The sequence below is a fragment of the Petaurus breviceps genome, unplaced genomic scaffold, assembly GCF_028583685.1.
Source record: "Petaurus breviceps papuanus isolate PSGF00001 unplaced genomic scaffold, PetGlider_PUasm1.0 90579, whole genome shotgun sequence".
In the NCBI taxonomy this organism is placed as follows: domain Eukaryota; kingdom Metazoa; phylum Chordata; class Mammalia; order Diprotodontia; family Petauridae; genus Petaurus; species Petaurus breviceps.
The window spans coordinates 3799440-3813655 of NW_027187278.1; the positions used below are offsets into that span (position 1 = coordinate 3799440).

The 14216-nt window shown below is 36.1% G+C and overlaps 1 pseudogene; it reads left to right on the forward strand.

Moving 5' to 3' along the window:
• The first annotated feature begins 457 nt into the window (after positions 1-457).
• Positions 458-14216, forward strand: part of LOC138142455 (sorting nexin-4 pseudogene) — a 21170-nt pseudogene continuing 7411 nt past the window's right edge.

Below are 14216 nucleotides of genomic sequence, written 5' to 3' on the forward strand. Positions count from 1 at the left end.
ATGTTAGCAATCTATTAAACTGACAGCAGTAATACATGGACCCAATTCAATGAAGCTAAATAATATGCAAAAAATAAGCAGAGTAAGTTAACTTGAACTCTCAAACATTCTCAAAGCTATCATAGTAAAGTATAACTTTGTTTAATTATATTGAAAACTAAAAATGCAGATGAAGGGAAATAAAGTCTGGTAGAAAATCCTTTTGGAAACAGTTTAAAATATGGATTTAGGGGGTGGAGTCAAGATGGCGGATTAGAAATAGAAAATCCACAGGATTCTGGCTCCCACATCCTCCAATTCATTTAAAAGGTGTATTTAAACAAACTTTCGAGCTACAGAACCCACAAAATGACACAGAGAAGCCAAACTCCCACTGAGGACAGTTCAGCAGGCTGGCAGAAATCAGCCTGACCCAGTCCTGCTTGAGACAAGAGGTCTTAACCTCAGGGAGGGCCTGATGAGCCACAGGCTGGAGGGACTTCTGATCACCAGCAGCTGTGGCAGTTGCCAGATTCATCAACCCATAGATGCTAAGGACAAAGTGAGAGGTCAGTGCAGTGTGGACTTTGGGATGCGGTAATGAGGAGTACAGTTGACTTTTATCCCCTTGAGGGAGAAGCCGCTGAGTTGCCATGGCCATACAGGCACCATCATGTGGCAGAATCAGCTCCTGGCCTGCAGATTATAGGGGGACTAAGCAACCAGTCTGAGGGGTAATCATGCTTGCTATAACCTGCTTGGATCTTGATTGAGGTCTAGGGTGTATGTCCTGGGGTATGTGACCAGCTTGCCAGAGAATGTGTAGTCTTCAGAGAGGGCACCCAGCTAATATCTTTGGCAGCTGAGAAAATCCTAGCATTTGGGACGAAGCTCCCCTGTCTGGTGGCAGAGTCCTACTGTGGCAAAAAGCCCAAAAGTCAAGTAATTAAGTAGCAACATGAGCAGGCAAAGGAAGCAAAGCAAACAGAACAACCCAAATTTACACTCCTATTTTGGGGACAAAAAGGATCAAAGCATGGAACAGGAGGAAGACAGCAATATCAGAACTCCTACACTAAAAGCTTCCAAGAAAAATATTAGCTGGTTACAGGCCATAGAGGACCCTAAGAAGGATTTTGAAAATCAAATAAAAGAAGTGGAGGAAAAAAATTGAGTAGATAAATGATAATGATGCAAGAAAATTATGAACTGGGAATCAACAACTTGACTGAAGAAAATAAAACCTTAAAAAAATAGATTAATTCAAATGGCAAAAGAGGTTCAAAAAGGCAAAGTTGTCTAAAAAAGCCAACTTTGCCAGATGAAAAAAGAATCTCAACAGTTCACTGAAGAGAATCATTCCTTCAGAATTAGATTGGAGCAAATGGAAGCTAGTGATTTTATAAAAAAAATCAAGATACTATTAAACAGAAACAAACAAATGGAAAAATAGAAAGCAATGCGAAAAATCTCATTGGGAAAACCACCGACCTGGAAAATAGATCCAGGAGAGATAATTTAAAAATTATTGGACTACCTGAAAGCCATGATAAAAAAAAAAACCTAGAAATAATCCTTCAAGCAATTCTCAAAGGAAAATTGTCCTAATGTTTTAGAACCAGAGGGCAAAATAGAGGTTGAAAGAATCCACCTATCACCTCTTGAAAAAGAACCCAAAAAGAAAACTCCCCATGTTCCAGAATCACCAGATTAAGGAGAAAATATTACAGGCATCCAGGAAGAAACAATTTCAACATTGTGGAAACACAATCAGTATAACACAGAATCTGGCAGCTTCCACACTGAGGGATTGAAGGGCTTGGAATATGATACTCCTGAAGTCAAAGGAGCTAGGAATAAAATCAAGAATCACGTACCCAGAAAAACTGAGTATCATGTTGCAGGGGAAAATATAATCATTCAATGAAAAAGAGGACTCTCAAGCATTCTTGCTGAAACAAATAAGAGTTGAACAGAAAATTTGACATTCAGATACAAGAAGCAAGAGAAGCATGATAAGGTAAACAGGGAAAAGAAATCATAAAGAACTTATCAAAATAGAACTATTTACATTCCCCCAAGGAAGAACAATAATTGTAACTGATGAAACTTCTCTCAGTATGAGAATAGTTGAAGGGAATAGAAATGTGTGTGTGTATACACATGCGCGCATGTGCACACACACACACACATATATGTATATATATATATATACACACATATATGTCTATATAGGAGGGTATATTGGTGTATGAATACAAATGTAAATGTGTGTATATATGTGTCCAGGTATACATAGATAGAGGGCACAGGATCAATTTAATAGGAGGAGATGATACTTAAAATGTGAAATTGAGAGGTGAGAGAAGAATAAAATGAGAGGAGATGGGGAGTGACAGAATAGGGTAAACTATCTTATGTAGAAGAGGTTAGGGAAAATGGTCACAATGGAGGAGAAGAGCAGGAAGACAAAAGGGAATGGGTCAACTTTATTCTCATTGAATTTGTCTTAGGGAGGGAATGACCTACACACTAAATAGGGTATCTCACCCTACAGGAGAGTAGGGGAGAAGGGGATGAGAAATGGGATGATGAAAAGGAGGGTGGGCTGTAGGGTTGGGAGGTTGGAAGCACCCACTTTTGAAAATGGACAGGATCAAAGTAGAGAATAGAACAAATGGGGGCTGGGATAGGAGGGAGGGAAATATAGTCAGTGTTTTACAATATATCGACTATGGAAATGTTTTGCATAGCTACACATGTTCAACCTATATTGAATTGCTTATTTTCCCAGTCAGGGTGGGTAACAAGGGCAAAAGGGAATGAATCTGGTATTTAAAGCTTTAAAATCAAATTTTGATATATATATATACATATATATACACACATATATATGCTATTATTAATATTATTTTATATGTAACTGGGAAATAAGATATTCAGGCACTGGGTCATAGAGATCCACTGTGCTATACTGGAAAGTTGGAGGGGGTATGGGAGAAGACAGGGTAGAGAGCAGATTGGAGGAGGAGATATCCAGTGGGATCACTATTTTGGGGTGGTGGGTAGGGGAAAAAATAGGGAGAAAATTTGTAAATCAAAATCTTGTGGAAATGAATGATGTAAACGAGAAGTTGAAAAAGCATTTGATAAAAATAAATAAAATATGGATTTATTGAAAATAACACTGGTGATACATTTACTAAATATGTATTAAAATGAACATCAAAAATGTTAGAGTTAATGACACAGAGAGATTGAAGGAAAATTTTTGGCACATAGTTCCTGCTGCAGAAACAATCAAAAACTTTTTTTAAATTCTTACTATGTGTTAGGAATTGTATTAAATATGTGTAATTCAAATATAATGAATAAAACAATCACTATAGCCAAAAAGACAACATTCTAAGGGTGAAGACAATGTGCACATAAAAATATGATGAAAAATAGAAATAGAACTAATAGAAAAAAGCTAATTATGAATTGATTTGGAAAGACAGTCACCAAAAGTTGAGTGGGGAGGGTCAAGATACAGGAATTATTTCTAAATCATAAATTTATAAAAAATAAAAAAGAGAATTGATGCAATCATGTGAATACCAGCTTTCATACATGAAAATGAGGGATTTGATTTATCACTGTTAAGAAATGCTTTGAGTGGTTTCTCAATTAATGGAGATAGAATTTATCTTTTTAATCTAAACTCATCTAATATTTCACTACTTTAGATTTATGGATTTATTAAAATGAAGACTTCTTCAAATTCAGAATTATAACTATTGTATTATATTTTACTTGCCCAAGAAATAAATTATAGAATTAGATAAAACAGACACAGAGAGAGATAAAAACAGAGACAGAAGCAGAAGAGAATCATACACCCAGTGCCAGCAAAGGTTCCCCTATAATCTCCTTCTGATCATTTGTCTGACCCCCTTACTATCTGTGGCCTGAGAATTTTAGGAACTGCTGCATCTGAACTCTTTATCCCCCAAGGCCTGGCCCAAAATGTGCTGGAGTGGCCTGTGCTCCACTGTTACCCCAGTGAGACAGGCATTTCTGCTGACCTTGTAAATTGTTTTAAGCTAGAAAATTGCTTCACCATGTGTTTTTTTTTTTTTGTTTGTTTTTTTTTTGGTTCTGTCTCTTCAGAATTCTTTCATAACCTTGTTTGGAGAGGAAATTGAGAAACTTAAGTTGAATCCCTGACTTTTATTTCATATCTTGTCTCCATCTCCCTCTTTGGGATTATTCTAATAATATTATAAAAAGTTCCTTAGGGGCGGCCAGGTGGCTCAGTGAGTAAGAGCACTGGCTCCAGTGTTGGGATGACCTGGATCAAATCCGGGTTAAGATACTCAGCACCACACCCAGAAATAACTGGCCGTGTAACCTTGAGCAAGTTACTTAACCCTGATTGCTTAAAAAAAAAAAAAAGTTCCTGTCATGTTTGTTCCTTATTTATGTTCAAATTAGCCTAATGATAAGTGCTTTGTTTTTCCCTATTATAATCATATAATCTATCTATGACTAGTTAACTATTCTGGTTTGAATATTTTTTTTAAATAGGCACAAAGGTGAAACAGAGATGTTCTAGCTGCAATTGCTGTTTTCTCTGTTCCAGAACCACTTTCCTATCCTCTTATTCTATCCATTACTCAACTTAAAAAAAACAAACAAACTTATTTCATTGGTCATAAGGGAAACCATGACAGACCATGACTGCCAAAATCTATATGCCTTTACTATTAAAAGCATGCAGAATTGGTTAAATGAGAAATCAAAAAGAGAAATACTATTTTTTAAAGTTGGAGGCAAGCTTTTAGTTTTTTTATTATTATAAACATATTTGATGGTATCTTAGAAAAGAGGAACTATGAAAACATTTTCCCCTGAAATTCAAGTGTACTAGCAAAATTAGAATTCCAAGTTGTTTTCTTATTGATTTTTATAATTTTTGTGGCAAATATGACAGCAGCAAGAAAAGCAAAAAAACTATTGAAATCCTTACCAAAGCATTATCTCATGTTCTAATTTTCTAAGATTATGCTTTATCTTACTATATTTGACAATAATGCTGAAGACTATTTACATTCAAAGAAGCAAGGTGTCCTCTGTTTTTAAAACCGTGGATCAAAAATTGATCTGAAAAATAATAAATACTTGCATATTGCCTTTTACCTTTTTACCAATTCCATATGTAGGCCTTTAAAAAAAATCTTTTTATGCTTTTGTATATGTAGTTAAAGTTATTATTATTCCTGGAGTTTTTTTCAAATATTTTTCTCCTGTGAGTAATTTTTATTTCTTCTCAATAGATTCGATACTTCAAGTTCATATATAAAGAAACCAAAAATTCAGATGTAGAACATAAGCATTCTCAATCTCAAATTTAAAATGGCTTCAAGACTTTTCAAAGTGTTGCAGTATTGCCAGAATTTGAAAAAAAAAATGTGAAGAAATAAAAGAAAGAACAATCCTCTCCTTAGGTTAAAATTCAATTCAATTGAAATGTTTTCTTTTTCTTCTCACACAGTATATCCCAGAAATCCATATTTATGCCAATTATTCTATTTCTGAAATTGAAATAAAATTTCTGGATGCATTTTGAGTTATATAAATTTGCTTTATAGTTCTGTGGAGGACATTTTAAACACTATGAATTTTATTCACAAATCTGTGAGGAAATGAATTGCAGAGTGTTTATAATCAGGACTATAGATTTATGTAAAAATATGTATAATTTTGTTGAAAGAATACTAGGCTGGAAAATGGAAACAGGACAAATGATTCTAGTTTTGTCTTGTCTAACTTTGTCACCTCAGGCAAGTAATTTAATGTCTTTGGCCATTATCTCTTCATTGTAAAATGAGGACTCTCTTTAAGTGTTTGTGATTCTGGGAATCAAATGTAATTCAAAGAACAATTGTGATTTCTAATAAAATTTCCTGAAACATAATGTTAGTTGTGTAGCAAATTAAAATGAGGCTAAAGTATAGTGTTCTCCAGAGCAGAGCAAGATGTAATTTATTAATAGCAAAATGTAAACTGTTAGTAAATAAGTCCTACTGACACCTCAGCAAATGCCAATAACTTGAGCATGATCAACTCCTTGGTTAGGCTAGCAGTACTAGTTTGGCAGCTAGGTGGCAAAGTGGATGGAGTGGGTGTAGAGTCAGAAGGGCTCATCTTGGGGAATTTAAATCTGACCTGAGGTATTTACTAGCTGTGTGACCCAGGGTAAGTAACATAACTTTTTTTGCTCAGTTTCCTCTTCTATAAAATGAGATGAAGAACAAAACGGCAAACTACTCCAGAAGCTTTGCCAAGAAAATAGCAAATGGGGTCCTGAGAGGGGTCAGACACAACTGAAATACAACTGAACAACCACAAGAAGTAACCAAGAAATTGGGCCAATGACTTCTGTCAATGACCAAAGAACCAGAGTGAGATGTAACTGGCCCTTTTAAGCCTAAGTGTATCTTTTTTATTTTTTCTGATTGGCCTAATAGTACATCATTTGGACCTACCTTGACAAAGGTAAAGCAACCCTGATTGGTAGACATTTTTAATGAGGAGGTACATTAAGAGTTCACAACTCTTCCCTATTCAATATTGGGGGAGAAAGAGGTTGGGAAGGTAGGGCAGGGCTAAGCCTCAAATGATTAGTCTAGAGGCTAAGAATTCTGACTCTTAAGAATGTTAGTTGCTTGGTGGATTCAAGATGATGGAGTAGAAACAGGACATCCCTGTGGCTCTGGCTTCTGCCTCCTCTAATTCATATAAAAAGTGACTCTAAACAAACTTTGGAGCTACAGAACCCACAAAATGACAGAGAGAAGCTATCCTCCCACTGAGGACAGTCTAGCAGGCCAGCAGGAAGGGGACAGCACAGCACTCTGCGAGCTGAGCCCAGCCTCATGAGAGCCCAAGGTTTTAGCCTCAGGGCAGCCAACCAAATGCTGCCTGGAGGGATCTCAGATCACCAGCAGTTATGGTGGTTTCCAGAATTATCAAAGTAATTTTACATTATGTTACATTACAGTAAATTACATCAAAATTAGCAATGACAAAGTTACAGGTCAGTGCAGTGTGGACTTTAGGATCCCATAGCTCAGGTGTGTGGTCTGACCATTAATCCCTTGAGGGAGAAGCCACTGAGGTGCCATAGCTGTGCAACTGCTGCCATATTGCAGCTTCAGCTCCTGGATTGTAGATTGTAGGGGGACCAAGTGACAACTCTGAGGGGTCACACTTGCTTTAACCTGCTTGGATCTGGATTGTGGTCTAGGGTGGAGGTCCTGGGGTATGTGACCAGCTTGCCAGAGCATGTGGAGGCTTCAGAGAGGGTATGCAACTCACAACTCCATCAGTTGCAAAAAACCCGAAATTTGGAGAAAAGCTCTCCTGTCTAGTAGCAGAGTCCTGCTGTGACCAAAAGCTCAAGAGTCAAGTGATTCAGTGGCAACAGGAGCAAGCAAGGAAAGCAAAGCAAGCACAGCAATCCAACTTTGGGTTGCTTTTGGGGGGACAAAAAAGGATCAAAGTAAGGAACAGGAAGAAAACAGCAAATTCAGAACTCCTGGACCAAAAGCTTCCAAGAAAAATATGAACTTGTTACAGGCCATAGAGGACCTTAAGAAGGATTTTGAAAACAAAATAAGAGAAGTGGAGGAAAAATTGGGAAGATAAATGAGAATGATGCAAGAAAATTATTAAATGAGAGTCAACAACCTGACTGAAGAAAATAACACCTTAAAATTAGATTAACACAAATGGCAAAAGAGGTTCAAAAAGGCAATGAGGAGAAGAATGCCTTGAAAAGCCAAATTTGCCAGACGGAAAAAGAATCTCAAAAGCTCACTGAAGAGAATCATTCCTTCAGAATTAGATTGGATCAAATGGAAGCTAGTGACTTTATGAGAATTCAAGATACTATTAAACACATCTAAACAAATGAAAACATAGAAGGCATAGTGAAAAATCTCATTGGGAAAACTACTGACCCGGAACATAGATCCAGGAGAGATAATTTAAAAATTATTGGACTACCTGAAATCCATGATCAAAAAAAGAACCTAGAAATCATCCTTAAAGAAATTCTCAAGGAAAACTGCCCTGATGCTTTAGAACCAGAGGGCAAAACAGAGGTTGAATGAATCCACCTATCACCTCCTGAAAAAGATCCCAAAAAGAAAACTCCTTGGAATATTATAGCCAGGTTCTGGAGTTCCCAGACCAAGAAGAAAATATTACAAGCAGGCAGCAAGAAACAATTTGAATATTGTGGAAACACAATCAGAATAACACAGGATCTGGCAGCTTCTATACTGAGGGATCGAAGGGCTTGGAATATGATATTCTGGACATCAAAGAAGCTGGGATTAATACCAAGAATCATCTATCCAGCAAAACTGAGTGTCATGTTTCAGGGGAAAATATGGTCATTTAGTGGAATAGAGGACTTTCAAGCATTCTTGATGAAGAAAACCAGAGTTGAATAAAAAATTTGACATTCAGATACAAGAAGCAAGAGAAGAATGAGAAGGTAAACAGGGAAAAGAAATCCTAAGCAACTTATCAAAGTTTAACTATTTGCATTCCTACATGGAAAAAACAATAATTGTAACTTTTGAAACTTTTCTCAGTATGTGAATAGTTGAAGAGAATAGAAAAATGTGTGTGTATATATATATATATATATATATATATATATATATATAATATGTATACATACATATATATGTTTATATAGGAGGGTGTATATGCCTATGAATACATATGTGGGTGTGTGAGAGTGGGGAAAGACAGAATTGGGCAAACTATGTCATATAGAAGAGGCAAGTTAAAATGGTCACAATGGAGGGGAAGAACAGGAAGGCAAAAGGAATGAGTCAACCTTATTCTCATTGAATTTGTCTTAGGGAGAGAATGACATGCACACTAAATGGGGTATCTCACCCTACAAGAGAGTAGGGGGGAAGGGGATGAGAGGGGGGATGATGGAAGGGAGGATAGCCTGGGGGGAGTGAAGATGGAAGCACCCACTTTTGAAAAGCGACAGGATCAATGTAGAGAATAGAACAAGTGGGAGGTGGGATAGGATGGAGGGAAATGTAGTCAATCTTTTACAATATATCCACTATGGAAATGTTTTGCATAGCTACACATATACAACATATATTGAATAGCTAATCTTCCCAACAAGGGTGAGTGACAAGGGAGGAAGGTAATGAATCTGGAATTCAAAGTTTTAAAATTAAATGTTTAATATACATATATGTATATATGTATATGTGTTTATATATACATATATATGTGTATGTGTATATGTGTTTATATATATACATATATATACACACACACATATATATATATATATATATATATATATATATATATATATTTCTTTTAAGCAATTGGGGTTAAGTAACTTGCTCAAGGTTACATGGCCAGGTATTTCTGGGTGGGTGTTAAGTGTCTGAGCCCGGGATTCGATTCCCCAGGTCGTCCCAACACTGGGGCCAGTGCTCTTACTTGCTGTGCTACCTGGCCGCCCCTGTATATATTATTATTAATATTATTTTACATGTAACTGCGGAACAGATATACAGGCACTGGGGCATAGAGATCCACCACGCCCTACAGGAAAATCAGAGGGGGTATGGGGGAAGATATGGGAGAGAGCAGATCAGAGGAGGGGATGTCCAGTGGGATTGCTATTTTGGGGTGGTGCGTAGGGGAAAATGGGGAGAAAATTTGTAACTCACAATCTTGTGGAAATGAAATATGTAAACTAGAATTTAATAAAGCATTTTATAAATTAAAAAAAGAATGTTAGCTGCTTTATGAGACACTAGCTGTCTCTAGTAATCTTGGCTAAAGAAACAAAAACCATCTCAATAGTTTCCAACCCTCCTACCAATTTGGTGTCCCCTTTGGCAACCAAGTCACCCTTATCTTTTATGAGGAAAAGCCAAGACAAAAGGGTCCTATCCTGAGGAACTAGTTTGAGACCTAACTCAAACTAGTTCCCAGCTTATGGGGATAAACAAAAGCTAGGTCCCCAATTTAAACATACAAATGTCCTGGGGGCTAGGAGTGATAACATTCCTCAGCCAAGTCTAAGTTCAAACTGGGAGATGTCTCCTTTTGAGCTAGGCTAAGAGATGGGGTTTTGACAAAATGGAGTAAAGGATGGCTTACAATGTCATGTCAATTCTCAAATTATATAACAAATTTTAATTTTCCACAGTTTAGTATAAGACTACTGTTAAATCTGAGATTTAAAATGAACTTTAGGACAGTTAATTACTCCAACTTTAACCTGATGCATTGAGGCTCTCAACAATAAGCCTTTTAATTGAATGCCCACAGTGTTGAGACTTTTGCTTTCTTATGGGGAGCCTATTGTATTATTGAACAGAACTATTTGAACAAAGCACTATATTGAACTAAGTATTCAGTGAATTAAATATTTGGATCATTTTTTTTTCTTGCTTCCATGTGCAACAAAGACAAAGCACCAAAAATTTTTATAGGGGTAAATGAGTAATTTTCTGCTAGATCCCACATCAATATTATAGAATCAGGAACTCTCAGATTTTAAAAGGGCTCCAAAGGCAATCTACTAAAATCTATACCTGAAAAATAATCATCCTCTACAATATATATATATGGTATGTGGCCATCTGGGATATTACTTGATTACGTCCATTGAAGGGCTGTCTACTACTCAGGAGAGAGCTTATTCCACTATAACGCAGCTACAATTGCTAAGAACTTCCTGGCATCAAATTTAAATATCCCTCCAGATTAACTTCCAAACTTTGCTCCTGGTTCTACACTGTGGGACCAAATAGAACAAGTCAAGTCCTCTTCTACAGGACAGTACCTAAAATAATTGAAGGCAGCTATCTTATCCTTCCTAAATTTTTTTTCTTTTAGGCTAAAAATACAACATTTCTTCACCCAATCCTTCTGAACTTTTTGCCTTTCTCTCTTCCTGTTGCCCTGCTTTGGATACCCACTGTAAGATGAGATAATACATGAAATTATAAAAATAAAAATAAAAACATAATTTTTTTTCTGGAAAATAAGCAAAGCAAATGTTTACCCTGACATGTCAATGGATCTATGATCTCATAATGTGGATACTCTCTATAATATAAATCCCAATCTATTCATAACTGTGCCTCCTTTATAGCCCTTGTCCACATGATCCAAAAATAGTTTATCTTCCAACATGGTGTCTTCCTCTAGTTCTCTTGTAATTTCATCAATACCAAAAGAACAAATAGTTCACTAGTTACATTTCAGTTTTGCTACATGGCATGCAGTCTTCTACTTATTTTTATTTTTTGTTCATGCACATAAAAAGCTAATGAGAATACTTTTAGAATTGAGTGCTATGTGAATCAGAGAAGGAATTCCTTTAAAAATCACTTTCTCATAAGACATGCATTGTACCCAATTAGTCAAGAGGTATATTTTCATTCCTTTATCTTTCTAAGTAGAAAAGGGGAGAGCAAAATGGGCCAACAGGTCAGAAAAAAGATTAGTTCTCACTCTTTTTATTTGACTGGCTATCCCAATTCAGTCATGTTACTGGAATTCAGGAATACAAAATAGCACAACTGATCAACCCAAGAATGTGGAAATAAATGCAGTAATTAAGTGGTAAGAATACAACTGTCAGAAATTGTGAGAATATTAGAAGAAAATGCTAATAGAGTATTGGGTGAGTCGGGGGAAGTGATGAAACAGTCAACAAAACTAGTATTACTCTCTGTCTGGCTGTTACCAATGGATGTTGTAGGGTGGTGTTATTGGTTGCATTTAATTGGAAGTTACAAACACACAGCATGAGAGAAATGACATGTGTTTTATGTCGTTTGCGTTCATTTGCCAGGCCATCATCAGGATTTGTTTGGACCAGGGAAAATGACTTGAATTAAGGTTTAGATTTCTTGTATCCAAAGGTGTAAAAGTTACTACCTCTGGAAAATTGGCACTCATGAGGTTTTACTGGAACTAGTAAGATCTCTGTAGATGCTTTCCTGACCTAGCATTGATGATTGTTCTGGTGAATAAATAAATGGAGGCAAGTTGTTTCATTCAATTTAGTGTCCTTTTTAGGCTTAGGAACTTTGGAAGACACTATTAATTTTATTTAATTATTATATTAATTTAATTTATTGTTATTTGTGATATTATTTTAATGCATTCTATGGTATAGGAAAGTGTTCATTGTTGGACAGAGATAGGGCCAAAAAAAGACTAGAACATTTAGGGATAGTTCTCAATTTGAGAATATGAGAGACAATAGTAGATATTTCTCTTTCACCTCTATCAGTTACTCACATTTTCATGTGGGTCATAATGGCATCTGGGTCTCAGTTAGTACAATATTACTACATGCAGCACTGGGCAGAGATAAGAGTAAGAAGTTGCTGATACCCTTTGCCATTCAATATTCAATGGGATTTAGGAAATAGTTAGTAAGAAGCTGCTGTGCACAGTTCACTGTATTAGATTCTAGGGATATAAAGAAGACAAATGACAATCCTTTTCTCAAAGATCTTCTTACATGGTAGATAGATGAGAAAAGTAACCATACAGAAAAATAATTATGAGTAGGAATATGATAAATGCATATGAGATCTTTGACCCATAGTTCTATGTCTCACCTATTTAACCAAACAATAACTGAAAAAGTCCTATACTCATTTTTTTTTTACTTATAATTGTCTAATTATACTAATAGCCCCTATTTATAACACCAAAATTATTTAATCCTTATGGGAAGTCTAGTTCAATTCTAATATTATTGCAAACTAAATGAGATACCTCTAGAAGGGAAGGGGATGCAGGGATCAGTAGATAGTCAAGGTAAGAAAGAGATGCCCCTCTCCATCTCAATTAGTATAGTTATAAAATAAATAAATTGACCAGGAGCATAGTCACAAAGTATAAAGTAAATTTTAAGTAATTTTCTTACAATGCCAGCAGAATATATGCATAAATTCTTTATCTTAGAGGATTATAGTATTTTGGTCATTGGAAAAAGGCAAAGGACACAACACAGGAAATGTTTTCTTTTTCTTTTTATTGGCTGAACCAGGCACATCCCTTGAGCCTATGCATAAGAACATCAAGGCAGTTCAGCAGTTTACTAGTTCAAAGGTGTAGGATTATCATAGAGATGAGGATTTTATGCTTGCCTATGATTTTTCACAACAGATCTTTTGGCTTGTGGCAGAGGACTGCAAGTTGGCAGAAGGGAACTCCTCACCCTACTCCCAATAATCCCCTTTTTATCAGAATTATTAGAAAAGTAGGAAACAATGTGTTTTTAGAATCACAGGGACATACCAAGTTGAGAGACATGCAGAGAAACAGAGAAAGGTACCTAAGGGAGCAGGCAGCTTCAGAAGTGATGACCTCTTGTGAAGGAGAGAAGTGCTAAATTATGGTCTTGAAAAGCATGCAGTCCTTGAGAGCTCATCTGAGAAGACTACTCATCAGAGAGCTGTAAACAAGGGTAATTGCATGTGGATTCTACAACAGGAGAAAGGACTTCCAAGATCATAAGTTGTGACTTACTTCTCTTCCACATGTTCATTACCGAGCTATTCATTACCATTATATTCTAAGTATGAACCCACTCACCCTATGGATCAGCATGTATTTGAGGAATAATTTGCTCCAGGCTCTTAAGGGGCGTATTTATATTTTATTATACTATCTTAGGAAGTGTCCTTAACAAAAGCGAATAGACAGGTTTTTAATGGAAGCACACCTGTTGAGAAGTGTGAGTTGACTATGTTAATGTAAACCCACAGAATTACTCAAGAATAAAAAATAGAAGTCATCCCAACCCTCCAAAGTAAGTGAACTTTACAGGGAGTTGTACCAGAAGGGGTGTTATGAATCAACTATTATTTCTTGATGTGATTTCTGCTTTATTTTTAAAAATTTTATTTATTTGTTTTTATTTTCCAACATGTACTTCCATAATATTTTGAGTTCTAAAATTTCTCCCCCTCCCCCCTCTCCAAGAGAGCATGCAATCTGATATAGGCTATACAGGCATATATACATGCATAATCATATTAGTGATATTTCCACATTAGTCATATTGTAAAGAAGAACTAGAACCAAAGGAAAAAACTACAAGAAAGAAGAAATGAGAGAGAGAGAGAGGGAGAGAGAGAGAGAGAGAGAGAGAGAGAGAG